At 43.1% G+C, this 18,450-nt stretch overlaps 1 long non-coding RNA gene across 1 annotated transcript in view; it reads left to right on the top strand.

Annotated features, from left to right (window-relative positions):
• Positions 1-3,551: 3,551 nt before the first annotated feature.
• LOC131455967 (uncharacterized) overlaps positions 3,552-18,450 on the top strand; it is a 32,770-nt gene continuing 17,871 nt past the window's right edge. The window contains exons 1-3 of the long non-coding RNA XR_009239864.1: positions 3,552-4,101; positions 5,477-5,595; positions 5,715-5,845. This is a non-coding gene — a long non-coding RNA (uncharacterized LOC131455967). The remainder of the gene's footprint in view (positions 4,102-5,476; positions 5,596-5,714; positions 5,846-18,450) is intronic.

The following is an 18,450-nucleotide window of genomic DNA, read 5'->3' as shown; positions in this document are numbered from 1 at the left end:
GCTGCGCTGTAATTGGATAAAGATGGCGTCTAACCTCTTTAGTCCTGTCACATTTCCTCATCCTCGCGAGGCCGATCTCTGACGCCCTGATTGAGTTTAGGCTCGATTGAAACTTATCAGGTTTCTGTTTTTGTTTCCAGGGCAGGAAGCGGCTTTTAACTTTGATGGATTCAACTTTGTTTTTCAGCATTTTTTTAGAAAGAAGAAGAAGAAGAAGAAATAGTTCCAAGTTTATCGGCTGCGGTCGAACCACGCACAGACGAGAATCCTTGAGATATCCAATCAGAATCTGAACTGTTCACATGGTTTACTGTCAGTAATCAGATCTGATCTGTTTGCGTCCACACTGACGTTTTCTAGTCTCGTTTTCCACATGGACAGAAATCTTAAAAACAGACGGTTTAAAGTGTAAATGTTTGATGACCCACTTCCTGTGTGGAGCCGGGAAGTTTCCAGAAGATCGGTTTATGCACGGCGGAGTTTGAGGCCACTTCCTGTTTCCCATGGTTGCCGTGGCCACGCCCCTTTGAATCTGCGAGACCTTTCGATATCGTGTAACCCTTGACGATGACTCGAGTACAAACTGACATAGTTTTTCACGTCAACGCTCAGACGCGTTCGGTCATTCACGTCATCGTCAAAATGGACCTGATGACCTTTGTTATTTAGTCCTGACGTACGTCAGACGTCAGAGTTCAAATTAAAAATGTGTAAAATGAGTTGAATCTGAATTTATTAAAAGTCCATATTCAGATGAAATGATCAGATTAAAGTTAGAGACGAGGAAACGACAGATTTTCTCTCTCCTCGAGGCCGAAGTCTGACACGACGCTGCCGGGGGTCGCGCTTGTCTCTGCCAACGAGGACACGAGGACACGAGGACACGCGCGTCTATAAAACATGAACGAGGACATGTGCAGAAACTGCCCGGAGCAAACATATGCTGCCGTCTGTCAGCGCCGATGCTACATGATTACAATGAACTCCATTCAAGTCGTGTCAATTACAGTCATTAAAAAAATTGAGAACCACGGGGAAGTGGCACTAATTTAGCGGCTAATGAGCTAACAGGCTGCGGCAACACTCGATCAAATCACACAGTCCTTGATGAGATTTCTTTAATTCAACAGAGTTTTCTTCCTGGTTTTTCACACAAACAGATGAAGAGATGGAATAATCACGGAGGATAAATGTGGAGCGACGAGCTGTTTGTTCTGATTTGACAGATTTGTCACGACAGGTGGGCGTGAGCAGATGTTCTGGAGACGAGCGACCGCTTTCTCAGCCAATCGCATCGTGACAGTCGGACCCTGGAGGGAAACCAGGTCAGGACTTGGTTCGGACCGAGCACCGATGGAGAACACACTGGAAACACTTGTTGTTTCATGTGTTTCAGATTCAGTGGAAAGTTTCTTTGATGGTGGGAAAGGTCAACATTTTCACCCATCGCCGCCGTCTTTGTCGAACTCTGCGATCGATCGCGTCAGGACCTGCGACAGTTACGATGTTTTAAACCCAGTTTTAAAACCATCCGAGGAATTTTACAGGAATTATTGTTAAAAACACATTTTCAAATGTCGTGTTCTCACGAGCCACAGAGCAGGCTCCGCCCTGACAGACTCCGCCCTCATCTGTCTTTGATCTGTATGCATGTTACCGCGGCAACCTGTCTCTATTGTTTTTACATCTTTGTAGGGACAATCGCAATAACCGCCATGAACAAGGTTTCATCTCAGGAGATTGTGTAAATATTGATTTGTTAAACTTGGTTCTCTGAGCAGAACTCGTCTTTTGGCTTCTCTCTCACTAGGGGGCGCCACAGCAGAAGATCTTAGTGCTGGATGTTCTTCCTGACACGACCGTCACGTTTATCCGGGCTTTTGATCAGAACAAGGAGTACAATGAAAATAGCAATGGCTACCGGGTACCTTGCTCGGGAGTCTCGAACCGGCAACCCTTCAGTCACAAGCCAACTTCCCTTTCCGCTTGCCTATGGGCTGTTGACCTATGACCTGTTCTGGAATAATCTGAGTTTGGCTCAGAGTCACACCTGGTTCCTGGTATGTGAGCCTTGTTCGTCTTGTTTCTTCCTCGAGTTCTAAACCCGGTCCAGAACCCAGTCCAGAACCCAGTCCAGAACCCAGTCCAGAACCCGGTCCAGAACAGAGCCAGAAAACTTTGTTTCTTTGTTGACGACGAGACACTCGAGAACTGATCAGATGAACCCCAGACCTCCAAGTCTGACTTGAAAGTTTGGGCCTGAGGTGATTTTTGTGTCGAGTTTCCAGGTAAAGATTTGTGTGTCGACACAATGTTTCCATCCTGACACACGCACACACACACACACACACACAGTGTATCCTGTGGAGTGGGTTTCTTTCAGCCTCGTCCTCTCACGCTGATCCGTGCTTCTCTACCTTCCTCTCCTCATGAGTTTTTCTCCGGAAACCAAGGTGCTCTTTACATTTGAAAGACCAGTTTCTTCTTTTGGATTAATTCATCAAAGTGGCCTCTCGCTCACACCGAGCAGCAGCAGCAGCGGCACAGGAAGTAGACGTGAGAGTGGAGAGAGGGCTCATGAGAGGTCAGACTGTCTCACACAGAACCCTGACCTGGTCTTTCAGCTCAGTCAGGACTCGGCGTCGGACTTGTCGGGTCTTTACTCTGGAAAAGCTGTTTTCTGATGACGAGAACAACGAAGAACATTTAACAGTCTAGACGTGTCGAGTCTATTCACCCTGGAAACAAATCATTTTATACTTGCAGTCAGTTTATTAGGTACACCTGGTCCTGCCTGTCGTTTCTGTTTGGTTTGGAATGGTTCAGTCCTGGATCAGGCTTGTGTATCCACTGAGAACAGAACCTTTACTGTGTGGGCGTGGAATGGGCAGGGCATGGGCGGGGCATGGGCGGGTGTGACGACAACAGACGACAACATCGTCAGTGTTTGTATGAGAACAATCCACTGACTGTCGCTGCATTTTACTCTGGTTGTCAAAGAGTGGAACGGTTGGTTCTGGTTATTTTTTGGTTCTATTTCTAATAGAAACACGGCTATAAACTGTACAGCAGTGGTTCCCAAACACTGGGTCTGGACCCACAGATGGGTCGCAGAGGTTATTGTTTGGGTTCCCCAAACAGATTTGCTGAATTTTTCCCAAACTTTGAATCAAGAGTTCATGTAAATATGTTTAAAATATCAACAAAACAACCAAACTAACTTTAATCTTGTCGTCGTTGTGAGAAAAAACTTAAATACATACATCAACACTACTCCAGGTGAAGGCTCCTCCCACAGTCACTTTACAGAATTAAGGATCATTATTGTTATTAAAAAACCACAACTGTTTCTATTTTCCTCATGTTTTGTGTTTTTATCGTCGGCGTAAATTTGTTCTTCTTTTAGCCACTTCCTGTCCACAGTTTTTCTTCTTTTAGCCACTTCCTGTCCACCGTTTTTCTTCTTTTAGCCACTTCCTGTCCACAGTTCTACACGGATTATTCAGAATTTTCTGTGACGTGTAGATGAACACATTATTGGTAACAATCGAGTCACTGATGACGTCACAAAAAAAAATCTATCATCAGATTAATCATCTGCCTGAAACTGGAATAAAGAATGACAGAATCTGTGATCTGGATTATGAAGATTATCCAGGTTCTTCCGGAACCTTCTGGGTCCAGAAAGTTCTTCTGTGGATCAGAAAGGTTTCAGGTGCTGGGTTGTAAAAGTCTTGGTGAAGGTCTGTGACTCACTGTAACACCCTTTAGTTACACACAGTTTTTAGAGTTTCACAATGTTGAGCTATACAGTTGAATGAGTTGTATTCTGATGTAGTTGCTTCTTTTTACCAGCAGGGTGCGCATTAGTTACACACAAGCGCTAGTCACGGTCACACTTCCTGTGTTTTTTTCCCGGGCTTGAATGAGAACAGTCATGCTATAGCCGAGAGCGAGTTAACGCTGATAATCAGATAAAGAGCGGATAAAACATTATTTTCTTTGGCGTTATTGGTTCTGAAAGGTATCCTCACCTAGGAGAAGGTGTTTTGGCTGCCGGACATCGTCATTTTATCGTGTTTTTATCGAGGGAAAACTCCGGTGAGTAGTAATCATTAGCGCTTAGCATAGCATGCTAACGGCTGCCGACCTCGGCTAATGACTCACTTATTTCATTAATATATCAGTCTTATGTGCTGTTACACTTGTGTTTGAATGTTTAAAACCAACCGGAGGCGTATATGAGTGTGTTGAGTGTGAGAATGTGGTTAACTTTGTATAACTAGTGCTATTGCTATACAACGTGTACTTTTATATATACATATATATGACCTGTGCTATTGCCATATGCTAGCTAATGTTACAAAGCTAAACACATGCAGTTGTGTGCATTTGTGTAACTTAGAGACAGTAATTGAATGAATCATTGTCGAATATAATTGATATGTGTATTAATTCATGATTTGTGTGCATTAAGTAGTGGTAAAGTTAAATTTATATTGCATATACATACCGTTTTGTGTGTGGGCTGTTTAATAATCCCTTTCATAGCTGTATATAATACATTGTCAATGTGAATGGTTTACGTTCATTGATCTAAGTTAAAAAAGATAAATACTGTACAGTTGATTTAGATTAATGTTAAAAAAGAGATAAATGATAGATTTAAAGGAAAACACCTGCTCTATGCAGGTGTTTTTTTTTCTTTCTATCTAAACCAAATCACACTCCCCGGGTAGATGAACATTTACATTAAAGGACTAATACACACGCTGATTTCAGACCAACTGTGGACACTGACATATCCGGACGGTTGAATTAATTTTTTTATTACTATCGGCCGTTTTATTAATTTAATTTGCACTTTGAGCAGCGTTCCTTGTGTACATTTGTTTATTTTGCTGTTGTTTACAACTGAGGTTGTTATTGATAAATTCTAAGTGGAAAAATATAAATTCAGTCATAGCTGAACTATTTACATGTTTTTGTTACCTTATTCCTAACTGTTGTCTATGTCAATGATATCCTCCATGAATGTACATGACATTCACCACAGCTCATGTGCCATAGACTACCGTTACACTCATGTTGTTGTGTTTATTCATTGATTTTGACCTTTGCCCTCAGTATTATCTTCCATCTTTGAGTCCATGGATGATATTATGGGATGTAATTGGACTGCTCTGTGTGGAAGGGCAGACTGACACGGACCCTTTTGCTCTGACCTCAATCTCATTTGTTGCTCTGGTGGTTTCTGTTTCCAGAGAACATTAATGATCTTTGATTCAATTTTATTATTGTTATTGTTGTTGTAATAAATTGGTATAATGCATGAGTTACATGCACTCACACAATCATCCGAGGCCAGAGAACATGAAGTTCCAGCAGAAGTTAAACATTGTTTGTCAGGATTTCCGTGAGTAATCGCTGACCCACAGACGTCCACGTCTGTTCTCTTTCTCTTCTTTCATTCCAGATTTTTCTAATTCTGTTGTTTTTTCTGTTTTACGGACGACGAGTGGTGAAATATAAACCTCCACTAACTCATAACCAGGTTAGAGATCACCCAGATCTGTCATCACTAACCCACTCACTGTAAGTCAATCACTTTCCTCAGATGACAAGTTAACTCGTTCACCTCCGTCGTTAACTCGCTCACCTCCATTAACTCGTTAGATTCCCGTCTAATTCTTTGGTTTCTTTTCTTTCCTCAGGATTCCTCGGACGCTCCTCGTTCTCTCCGTCTTCTGTGAGGTGGGCGGGACTTTGTGGATCAGTGGATGAAAGCTCAGATTATCAGCGCGGCCAGATTAAAACACCTGAGGAGAGAAGAAGAGAAGGAGAGGTCAGATTTCACACATGAATCAAACCTGAGTTAAACGAGTTAAAAGGGAGACTTTTGGGAGCTTCCTGTTTCTTTGTTTTTATCAGCCAAACTTTATTTATACGACACAAACAGTACAGGACACACAGATGATCCATGTTAATAATGGACGAGTGAATCCTTGTTATAATGGTTTTGTAGCAGAATAACAAACGTGAACATAAACAAAAGCCACTTCCTGTTCACTGATTTCATCTGTTTTCATGTTGAGATTTAGCTCCACTTTAATGTCACTTTTTATAATTCCGCTTCATTGAGACGTAACATAAACACGGATGTTTGGTTTAGTTTTCATCTTCTGACAGTCGAGGCTATTAGTATTTCTGTTGCCACGTGTTGAACTGCCTGCTCTGTGAGGACCTTCCTGAGTTCATTTTAACATCCTTTGAGTTAAAGCAGTATCACATATCAATAACATATATATATATATATATATATAATTAGAGCTGCAACTAACTATTACTTTCATAATCGATGAATCGCTCGGTCCATAATTGATCGGTGTACGTCAACCCTGGAAATGATGACGCTCTCAAACGTCTTGTTTTTGTCATTAAAAAAAGCTTAATTTAGTCATCGATTCATTGTTTCAGCTCAATATAACATATATATATATAATAATATCAGCACACGATTGAGATAAAGATGATTTTTCTCTGTGTTAAAGCGTAAACACGGTGTTTTTCACATGTTCATACTTTCATGTCGTTCTCATAAACAAGCTCTAATAGTTCCCCCCGCTGCTGCTGTGCCGCGCGCTGCCGTCACTTTGACGACGCAGATGAAAATACGCTCGTCGTTCCTCTCAATTACCTTAAAGTCATAATTGGAAAAGGCTAAGTAGCTGTCGCGTGTCTTCAGCGTGGGCTTTAAGCACAAGTCCACGTGTGTGCGTGTGTGTGTGTGTGTGTGTGTGTGCGTGTGCAGCAGCAGCACGCCTGTCAGAGGCGACGCGTCACATTAGTGAAGACGTGATGTTCCTGAGTGTGACACCGACGCACTTTTCTTTCTCTTATTCAAACTCTTTTTTCCACCGCTTGTTCTCATCGACTCTGTGTCGTGGTGTTTATGAAACACTGAAGATGAAGAGAAACAGTCAGAGAATTAATTTAAAGTCTACGTCAGCTTCAGTGTCTGAGCGTTTGATCAAATCCACAACAATAAGTAAGAGAATGTTAAATTAAATCTGAGTTACGGAGCAGAATAGACCTTTAATCAAGTGTGTGTGGATGCTAAAGGGGTCAGTTCACGTCTACGACATAAACGTCACATGTTCACGTCTTTATCTCACTGTTAAACTGAAGTTTGTAAACCACTCACTCTCCCACACCAAACCTCATAGAGAAAACCAGTAGGGATGTAACGATTACCGGTATGATGGTAAAATTCCCGACGGTTAGTACTACCATTTCAAATTTGAATTATCGTTAAAACCGTGATTGATTACCGAAAACCTCACAGTGATACTGCTCATTTCCTGGAGAAGCAGCAGCACCTGAACAGCACTCGCTCAGAAGTGGGCGCGCATGCACAGTTTCCACTGTCTGTCCAGCGACAACACGGCTGAAGCCACCTGCGCTCCAAAAATCTCCGCGAAGGGGGGAAACACTTCCAATATGATGAGCCATGTCCGTGACCACCACCCACTACTTTTCAGCGAGTAAGTCAACAAATAAAGGAAACCTAAGTTAAGTGTTACCTAACGTTACTCCTGTAAAAATACATGTTATTGGGCGCGATCAGCGAAAGCGAGTAGTGTGCAGACGACACGTACCGTAGCAGAGCAACATGTGTTTGTTTCTGTGTTTTTTTATTTTATTTTTATGCTGTGTACGACTGCCACTACTTAATTATTATCCGACACCGAGTGAGGACCTGCGTGTGTGTGTGTGTGTGCGCGCGTGTCAGTCAGACGATAATTAATAATAATAATCATCATATAATATAAAATATATTGTTTTAAATAAAACTTGGTTAAAAGATTTCAGTGTGTGTGTTCAGTACTTTTGGAACATTTTGAACACATCTAACAATACCGTGATAATATTGGTCACAATAACCGTGATATGAAATTTTCATATCGTTACATCTCTAAAAACCAGTGATTTTAACATCATACAGGAGTTGTTGATCCACTGCTGCCTCCATCACTAAGTTCTAATGTCTGATTTGGTCGATTCGACTTATGAAATCCTTTGTTCAGATTGACCTCAGTGACACAAAGTGACCACACGAGGCAGCAGAGGACCAGCAGCTCCTGAAAATCACTGATTTTCTCTCTGGGGTTTGGTGTGGGAGAGTGAGTGCTTTACAAACTTCAGTTTTCAGGCTGATTTGGTTTGAATAAGATTTACTGAGCAACTTATAACAAACGGCCACATCTCGCTGACGGTGGTCAGGTCAGACGTTGGCGTTTGTTCCGGTTGCGGCCGGTCGTGTACGAGCGCCGGCACACGGCGACTAACGAGGAGGAGACAGAGTGACATACGTGGCGGCCGTGTGTCGCCTCCACGCCGCTTTATTCACGCCGCGGCCTCGCGACGTGTCTCCGCTGTAATGAGGGTCCCCAGAGAGCAGCTGCCCTCGTCCTCCCGCCCGCCCGCCCGCTGCGTGGGTCTTCATGTGCCGCGTGCTCATTTGCTCGCTGATGTAGCTCCCTGTCAGATTTATGTCCACGTTTTAATGGAAAGGCTTTTTACAACGTAAACAGCAGAACAAACACGCGCAGCAGCAGCAGCAGCAGCAGGAGAAAAGTGCTCTAAACACGACTGAAGATCATTTTTCACGTCCTTCACTAAAACAGATATTAGAGGGAGAATCAATGGAATGAGCTCTGAGAAGCTAACGAGTTTCTTAGCATCTGTATGTGGATTAGGATTATTTATTGTTTGTTTGCTGTTGTTGTCGTTAGTGTCTTTGGTTTTTGATTTAATTGGCTGTAAAAATGTGAGTTCACTATCAGAAATCTGCGGAACTTTTGTCTCTGTGTAAATGTCATCACACACACACACACAGTCATTACTGTTAAAGCAGAATTGATCGCATTAACCCTTTCACCACTTCACACGTCAGATCCATATTGCTAAGTGGTGGAGTGGAGTCGTCTTTGAACCCGGGAGGAAGTGGCGTAACGATTCCTGTCGCCTCGGTATCGAGTCGTCGCCGCCGCCGCCGCTGTCATCTCACCGCGTGCTGCTGCTGCTGTTCATGCGTTCACAAATGTCACCATGTCATCCAAGCACACACACTTTCATGTCAGCGTGTGTGCGTCGCCGTCACACTCGGCTATTTTTTTACACTTTGTTTAAAATGAAAATGAAACGCCTACGTCTTCAGCCTCCGTTCTGTTTCCACGCGCTCGTTACTGTCGCTGCCGTCGCCTAGCAACAAAGTTTCTACAGCAGCACGGAGTGGACAAACTAATCAGAGACATTTTCAAGCAGAATCTTTATTTTGAATCACTTTCTGTTGAGATTCAAACATCAACTTGACATCAAAGACATCATGATTTGTCTTTGTCCCTGGATTTTCCAGGACCTATTTCCTGGAATTCAAGGAGCGAATGTGCTGACACACGCACGTCACTCATTTTTAAATCAATCGACTCTATTGTTCCACTCTGTCCTCATGTCATCCTTTTACGACCGAGACAAATGTAACTGATAAGACGGTTTTAGTGTGAGTCCACATGAGCGCGAGCCGCATACACAGACTTCGATCTGTGTCAATGTTTTTCAAGAAGCTAAAGAAATGTCGATGGAATCATTCAAAAATGTTGTAATTTGTTGTTTGGAAATATATTTGTTCTTAGCGCTGTGTTTTTTTTTTGTTTGTGGGCGGGCCTTAGGAAGCTGCCTGCTGATTGGCTGGAGTTTTGGAGTCGCTGTCCGCCTGGAACTCATTCCTCAAGTTTCCGCTGATATTTTTGAATGATTCAATCCATTTTCATTTTATTTATTTTGCTTCTTAAAAAGTGTTGTTTGAAAACATGGACACAAATCACCATCATGGACGAAGACGAGCTCTTACAAGTTTGTTCTGGAAAGTCCATGAAAAGCCCTTGACCCTTGTTTCTCATGATTTAATGACTCGGACTCTTTGTGTCTTTTATCTCGTCTCCGTCGTCCTCTGCTCTATTTTCACCCTTCGTCTCGTCGTCGTCACGTAAACGGACATTTTTGATTTCTGTCTCTGCGTCACTGTATTAGTCTGAAAGTATGTTTGTCGTTGTTGTTGTTCGCCCTCCTCCTCCTCCTCCTCCTCCTCCTCCTCGTCTGCTTTTTCTAAGGCTGATGTGTCTTTCATTACCGGGCTCTGACAGCGCTGAGCCGAGTGGACGTCTGTTTGTCACCGTCTAATGGGGCTTGGCAGCGTACACGGTGTTTGCAGCACCTCACAGAGGAAAAGACCAATAACCCTCGCTCACACGCTCACTCCACTGTTCAATTCCACTCCACGTCGGCGTCAGTGCGGAGAATTGGATCCGGCGTCTGTGGACAAATTCCACGTCCAGTTGACCTGATGGGAATCCACGAATTCCTCGGGAAAAAGATCTCAGACACGGCGCCGCCTTGATTCTGCTGCGGCTGCCAATCATGATCGAGAGGAGAGGAGAGGAGAGGAGGGGAGGGGAGGGGAGGGGAGGGGAGAGGAGAGGAGGCGAGAGGAGGCGAGAGGAGGCCAGGCCAGGCCTCTGGAGTCACTGCTCCCTGTTTCTCACTGACTCGGCTTAAAAACAAAGATGTTTTGAAATGAATGAAGACGTGATTAGATAAAAAAAAAAAATATATACGTATATACATATATATGTATATATATTTTTATCTGATGTTTCTAAATGGAATTAGAGTTTGTTTATTTATATACTGTATATATACATATATACAGTATACATAGATATACATATATGCATATATACACATATACGTATATGTATATACATGTATACATATATACGTATAGTTTGTTTATATATATATTTGTGTATATATATACAGTATATAAATAAACAAACTACAAATTCCATTTAGAAACAATATTAGATAAAAATAAACAAATATTTTTTTTAAAACAAATGTATGGATAAATATATGTATACTTTTATTATACAGACTAAAAAACAAATTTTGGAGAAAAGTTCTGTCGTTAAACAATTTTTTTAACTTATCAGTTTATCGTGATATTATTTCACATGAATCTTTATTATTATATTATTTAAAGAATCTTTGTAAAGCATAAACGTCCTGTTTTGGACTGACTGTGTTTTCCTTTATCGCCGTGGAAACGTTCTGAAGAATGTTTGAAGGACTTTCTCAGGGTTGTGGTTCAGGTCGGACTTTCCTCCACAAACACGAGAAGATTGTTGAATTTTAAATGTAGAACAGGCTGAAAGATGAAAGTCAGACGACGACAAAAGAGTTCACGCTCGCTTTTAATCACCACTCCCATCGTGTTCCTGCGGTCATTGTTCGGGCACATCTTGTACCTAGATGAAGATGTGGATTAAAGTTTACAGGATTATTAAACAGCGGCGTCTCTTTGATCGATCAGGTGATCGGAAAAAATTAAACGCGCTTTAATTAGAAACAAATGAATAGAAGATGGTGGACGACCTTTCTGATCCTTCTGGAGCAACTTTGTCCACCGAGGACATTCAGAGCACGTCAGACACAGGACAGGACGAGGGGAAGAGGAGTGAATGGAAGACAAAGAGAAGCAGATGAGAGTGAAATGATTAAATCGACAGCAGGAGACGGAAGCGGCAGAGAATTGGGCTGAAGAGAAAATAGATTTGCAAAGTTCCTCACATTCAGAGCAGCGCTCACATCTTTGTTATTAATCACCACTTTAATTTGATTCCAGCGAGGAGGCAGGAGACGAGAGGAGAGGAGGCAGGAGACGAGGATGAAACATGATGTGGGAGTGAGAAACCTGCTTCTCTCTGCTCGCAGATAAAAGGTCGATGGATCTTTCCATTTTTAAACGCACCTCTGCGCCCACCTGTGTGTGTGTGTGTGTGTGTGTGTGTGTGTGTGGCTAATAACAAGATGTTCCTTTGAAAATTGCGGCGCATTCATCGCGGTGTGTTCTTCCAGGCGAGCGACACGGGGCGAAATGTCAACCATTAGAAATAAAACAGCCTCGTCATGACAGCTGGTGACAGCGTGAACAACAGAGGAGCAGAGAGGAAGACGAGTGATGGATGTGGAGAAAGGAGGGGAAACACAAACCTTCTTCTTCTTCTCAGCTGCTGAGTCTCTGAGTCTTTCTCTTTAAATTCAATCTTTTCTTTTTTAGATCTTGACGAAGACTGCGGAGAAAACTCCCGCTGTGAAACAAACTCCTCATTAGCAAACAGTTTCCTTTCATTTCTCTGATCTGATGGAAAGTCTTTGCTTTACAAGCAGCTGTGAAGTGAATCCACCTGGAAAAAAAGCACGGATGTTTCTAAAGTGTGACCCAGTGAGAGTCGGTCAGACCGTTGACCAGGGGGCGCCACTGAGCATCACGTCGCAACATTATCTGCGATCACATGTCAAGTAACTTCAAAACAAAAGTGTTCACAGAAAAGACGCGTCTATATTACAACTTGATATTGATTTGAGGGCCATGTTAAACCTGTTGGAGGGCAGCATGTGGCCCGCGGGCCGCGAGTTTGAGCCCTCTGACTCAGAGTTTGTCTCATCTTAAAAGAGTTCTAATCGATTTTCAAAGATGGCTGCATGGTCCATACCTGAATTCACGCACTGCGTAAATTGCGACGTTGGTCTGATTTTACTCGAAAGAGTAAACTACGAGCTGGAGATGGAGCTGATATCCAAAATATCAGGACACTTTTTTTAAAGTCCATATTTGATCTTTGAAGATGGTTACGCGATCCGGGATCCAAAGTATAGTTTACATTAACGCGTAAACCTTTTTTCATATTTTATCACAGTCCAAACACTCACTTCGTGGATTAGATTAATGCAGATTATTATCGTGTTGTTATCAGGACTGAAAGGATGCGATGATACAAATCTGTAATGGATTATAAAGTAAATGTTATAAATCCTGTTAAAGACAATTGTTTGTTGCCTGTAAAGAAGAAACGTGTGTCACAGCAGTTTATGCTAAAAACATCAATAAAACCATTAAAACGGTGAAGTACTGCATTAAACAGAAGCAGAGAAACGTTGTGTTCTTCATGAAATCGCTGCGTCTCATGTTGCCTGATTCCTGTTTTTGTACCGCAAGTTTACAAAGAGTCAAATTTACATTTATAGTAAAATGCAAATCCCGCGTGTGCAGTATTAAATCCTCTATGACCGCTCCTTAAATACGCTGTTGCACTCCAGTACATCATTCCTTTCACCGGCGTTTTAACTTAAATTGATTTGCTGACCTTGAAAACGTAGCTTTAGGATTTGAAATCTCGTCTCTATCTGCAGCAGCTTCGTGATTAAAGATAAAAAGTGTAATTGTGCAGCAGCAGCAGCAGTAACAGCAGCAGCGGAAACCCCGGGACCAGGATCACCACCAAAAATCTAATCGACACTTCCTTTGCCCGAGGCCAATCTGCTCTCCACATTTCAAGACTATGCTGCTGATTAAAACCTGGAATCTGTCACAATTAAAGGTGCAAAAATAAGACTTTATTTATTAGAATTATTGTAGAAGAAGCAACATCTATTAATCTTTCTCTTAATCTCATGAATGTCAAACTTGGCAGGTGACTTTCTAAAACCCAGTTCAGACGGGGTTAGTTTTACATGGAGACGTGAAGTTGAAGTCATTATTAACTTCTCTGTGATTTAAGTCCAAATGTTCCATGTCACTCATCTTTACCTGGAAGATGTCAGTAAAGATTACAGCGGAGAAATGACCCCAGGTAATCCTAATCCTGTGTGAACAGACGAGCAGTACATCGTCATATCCTGTTTACGAGCAGCTAGCCAGGCTAATCAGGAAGCTAAGGATTCTCATCCAATACTGAGACGTCCTCAGATCAATGTCAGTCCAGCAGTTTTTTCAGGAAGTCAGTTCTCTCTGTTTTCCCTAAACTTGGCGTGGTTATGCAGTGTCGTCTCAAAGTGACCTCAAACACGGTGCTTCCTCCCGTCTGGGAAGAGAGGCTCAGTGGTCCTGGAGAGACTCAAACAATGCACGGTGTGAACAGTAGGTGGCGTTGTAACAGGGTTAACAACAAGGGAGACATTTTAATGACCCAGGTCTGTTGAGGACCACGTTTTTCTGAACATGTTTGGAGATCTCAGTGTAAATGTGGCAGACGTATCCTTGAATGAGCCTCGTCCACGCGTCCAAAGACAGGAACAGTCCGTGGAGGACAGACTGTGATTGTGGGTCAGCTGAGCCTGGAGAACGAATCCTGCACCAGTTTATACAGAAGATGACGTATCTTCAGTCTGTGCAAAGCAAACATCTCCTTTCTTACCTGGTGTCAGTGTATCCAGGTCTGCAGATGAATGAACCGTCATTACCGGCCGTCAGCGCCGTGCGTCTGCGCCACTGAAAACTGTTTTCACTGACGGACGCGAGGGTTTTTTAGAAACAACTCACTCCAAAAACCAAAAGACAGATGAGTCACAGAGACTCAGACTCTCCACAGGAAGATCATGTGTTAGTGTGTGAGCGGCTTCACCCTGAACATCTTACGTCGTCTTTTGTTCAGTGTTTTTACCTCAAATTTCATTTGTTGATTGAGAATAAAGTGGATGTAGTTTTTCCACATGTGGAGATTGATGCTGTTTTTGAGGCGTGAATAAGATGTAGATCTAATATTGGTTGTGTGGGGTTAAAGAGGAACGTATCGTCAGCCTCACATCAAATAAAAGGTGAATGTTTCTTTTTCTAGTTTTGAAAGGACGAAAATCATCATTAACAGTTTGGTCTTCAGGTTCTTTATCAAACTGTCCAATCAATCTCAAAAGCCACCGCTGACAAACGTGTCGTTGTTTTCAGTGGAACAATGAGATCTTTGCTTCGAAGCCTTCAAAGCCTCGTCACAGTCCCTCATCGTCTGGAACCAGTTCTGGTTGTTGACGGCACGTCCGGGAAGGTTCTGGTCCTGGGTTTGATTCCTGGCTGGGAAATGCTGCAGCCCTGGAAAGTGAATTCCCTCTTCCCTCTCTGGTGAGCACCTGCGACGTCAGTTGTGATTGTTCCAAAGTGACACCCGGCGCCCAGATTCTGCCATCACTTGTCGGCGCTCACAATAACACTCCCCCCTCCGTCCTCCCCTCCCTCCCCTCCTGTCTCTCCATTCTTTTCGTCTATTCAGCTGCCTGTCTGCAGCGGTGACTGGTTCATCCTCATTTGCACCGCTCATATCCGCAGACCTGACATCCCCACTGTCTGCGCTCTCCCACTCCTCTGCTCCTCATTGTTTCTCCGCTCAATCATTTTAATTGTTATTGTTGGATTATTGTTGGATTAACGCTGTGACCGTTAACCATTACCAACACATTCTGTGTGAGAAAGCTGACTCTTCTTTCCAATTGTTTCTCCATCAGACTGGAGGTTGGAACCTGAGGTTCAAGTTCATTTACTTTAAATATTAAAATCACGCGGTGCGTTCACAATGAGCTCGTGTTTTCAATCTTTATATTTGGAATAAAACCAAAATAACCAGCTCCAACCTTTCTGTTCCTTGGCACCCTTCACTTGGGGTAAAATGGTACGGTCGGGGGGGGGGGGGGGCTTGAGTGGCTCCACCCACCAAAGTCAGCTGATTGGGCGACAGAAAAGCGATGGGTTTAAATATCGAACGTCCACAGTCTGTCCTCATACAGACTGGCGTTGTCTTTGTGAGACAAACGGAAGAAAGAGCTGCTGGACGTCCTCCTTTTGTCTGTCGTCGTGACACTGTCCTCAGGCCCCGCCCACACTCCGCCTACCAAGTAAAGCTTCTGTTCTCAGTGGAAACACAAGCCTGACCCGGGCTGTACCATTCCAAACTGAAGTGTATGTGTGTCCGTGTACGTGAGAAAACACATTCTGGGGCTTATGGTGTGGTGCTAATGCTAAGCTAACTATGTCAATGGTTAAGAGACTCAGAATTCAAACAATGTCACACATTCACAGCACTGACTTCGCCTGTGATGTCGAAACAACTCAAGTATGATTCCTTATTGTCGTCTCCATGGTTACGGTTGCTAATGCTGATTTTAGCGTTGAATATACAAACAAATATTGGTAACAGAAATAGTGTTTTTATTCCACAGTAAACTTCACGTGCAGCTGAAATTCTAAACAAAGACTAAACTCAATCAGTTTAATATTAAAGTCATAGTTTATGTTTTTGTTTCTGTCTGCTCTTGTTTTAAGTTAGTGTAGCACACAAGCTAACGCGTTAGTCTAGCACACAAGCTAATGCATTAGTCTAGCATGCGAGCTAACATGTTAGTGTAACACACGAGCTAACACGTTAGTGTAACACATGAGCTAACAAGTGAGTCTAGCACGCGAGCTAACATGTTAGTGTAACACACAAGCTAACACGTTAGTGTAACACATTAGCTAACACGTTAGTCTAGCACACGAGCTAACATGTTAGTGTAACACACGAGCTAACACGTTAGTGTAACACGCGCTAACACGTTAGTGTAACACGCGCTAACACGTTAGTGTAACACATGAGCTAACACGTTAGTCTAGCACACGAGCTAACATGTTAGTGTAACACACGAGCTAACACGTTAGTGTAACACACGCGCTAACACGTTAGTGTAACACACGCGCTAACACGTTAGTGTAACACACGAGCTAACACGTTAGTGTAACACATGAGCTAACACGTTAGTCTAGCACACGAGCTAACATGTTAGTGTAACACACGAGCTAACACGTTAGTGTAACACACGCGCTAACACGTTAGTGTAACACATGAGCTAACACGTTAGTCTAGCACACGAGCTAACATGTTAGTGTAACACACGAGCTAACACGTTAGTGTAACACATGAGCTTACACGTTAGTCTAGCACACGAGCTAACATGTTAGTGTAACACACAAGCTAACACGTTAGTGTAACACACGCGCTAACACGTTAGTGTAACACATGAGCTAACACGTTAGTGTAACACATGAGCTAACACGTTAGTCTGGCACACGAGCTAACATGTTAGTGTAACACACGAGCTAACACGTTAGTGTAACACACGAGCTAACACGTTAGTGTAACGCATGAGCTAACACGTTAGTCTAGCGCACGAGCTAACATGTTAGTGTAACACACGCGCTAACACGTTAGTGTAACACACGAGCTAACACGTTAGTGTAACACACGAGCTAACACGTTAGTGTAACACACGCGCTAACACGTTAGTGTAGTTATGTAGTAGTTTGAGATTAGGCGAACATCCCAACATCTCAATTAAACGTTGTAAAGGTCAGGTCAATGAAAATGTTTACGTTCAGTGGAGATTTGGGAAAATGTGTTTTTGTACAAAAGAAAATGGAATTATTTGTGGTTTTGTTGTTGGTTCTTATCGGCTCTATGCTGCCCCCTGTAGGTCTGGGACGGTCTTGTTATGTGGGTTTGTGTGGACGATGTTATTATTCCGAAGTGGAAAAACTTCCCCGTTATTGTTTGTCAGAGTGGATTTGCCACCGATTTGACTTTCTTGCATCAGTCGTTGGAGACGCTGAGTTTTTCTTCCTCTCACCTTGTTAAGAGCAGAGAAAACGCCGAGCTCAGCAGTTACGACACTGAGGGAGAGGTTTAAGGTGACGGCGGCGCCATGAGACGTGGGGAGGTGTTAAAGACCAGTTCCAGGCTCGCACCGCTGCAGCTTTTTATCTGCTCATCTGCAATTAGATGGAAGCTGTGCCACGGTCTGAGACTGAGTCTGAGTCTGAGTCTGAGACTGAGTCTGAGACTGAGTCTGAGACTGAGACTGAGTCTGAGACTCAGTCTGAGTCTGAGTCTGAGACTCAGACTGAGTCTGAGAGCCCTCACATGTGGATAAACATAAACATGTCCAGACACATGAGACTTGTAAATAGCACGGACATGAAAGCAGCAGATTGGAGCAGACAGTTTACAGAGAACCAAAGCGAGGGTTCAAAGCTCGTCTTCCCTCTGAAAGAAAAGATAAAATAAAAAAGATTGCAGCACATTCCACAAATCCACGGAGGGACAAACTCCCACGTTCTGCTTTTATATCCGCGGCGCCTTCTGTAAACACTCGGCTCGAATTAAAGAGAAAAATCAGCCGTCCACACACATTCACTCTCTCACTCTCTCACTCTGTCACTCTCTCTGCGGCTGATCTCATGGTGTCTGAGCCTCAGGCTACATGCTTCTGCTGATTGTTACGCAGCCGGACTAACGGCACATCAAAGGTGGCCCTGCACCGAGCACTGTGTGTGTGTGTGTGTGTGTGTAACATGGGTCATTTCAGCTGTTTCTCTCTCAGATTAAAAGGTGCTCGAGACAAATGAAGAGCGTCAGTAATCTGTGCCTCTCAGTCTCTGCAGGGTGTGATTTCCTCAGATTGATCCTCACGATAAACGACTGAAGAGGCTTCTTCTTCTTCTTCTTCTTCTTTTTTTTAACGCCTCTA

This window comes from Solea solea, chromosome 3, assembly GCF_958295425.1.
Source record: "Solea solea chromosome 3, fSolSol10.1, whole genome shotgun sequence".
In the NCBI taxonomy this organism is placed as follows: Eukaryota; Metazoa; Chordata; class Actinopteri; order Pleuronectiformes; family Soleidae; genus Solea; species Solea solea.
This window is presented reverse-complemented; position numbering and strand designations above follow the sequence as displayed.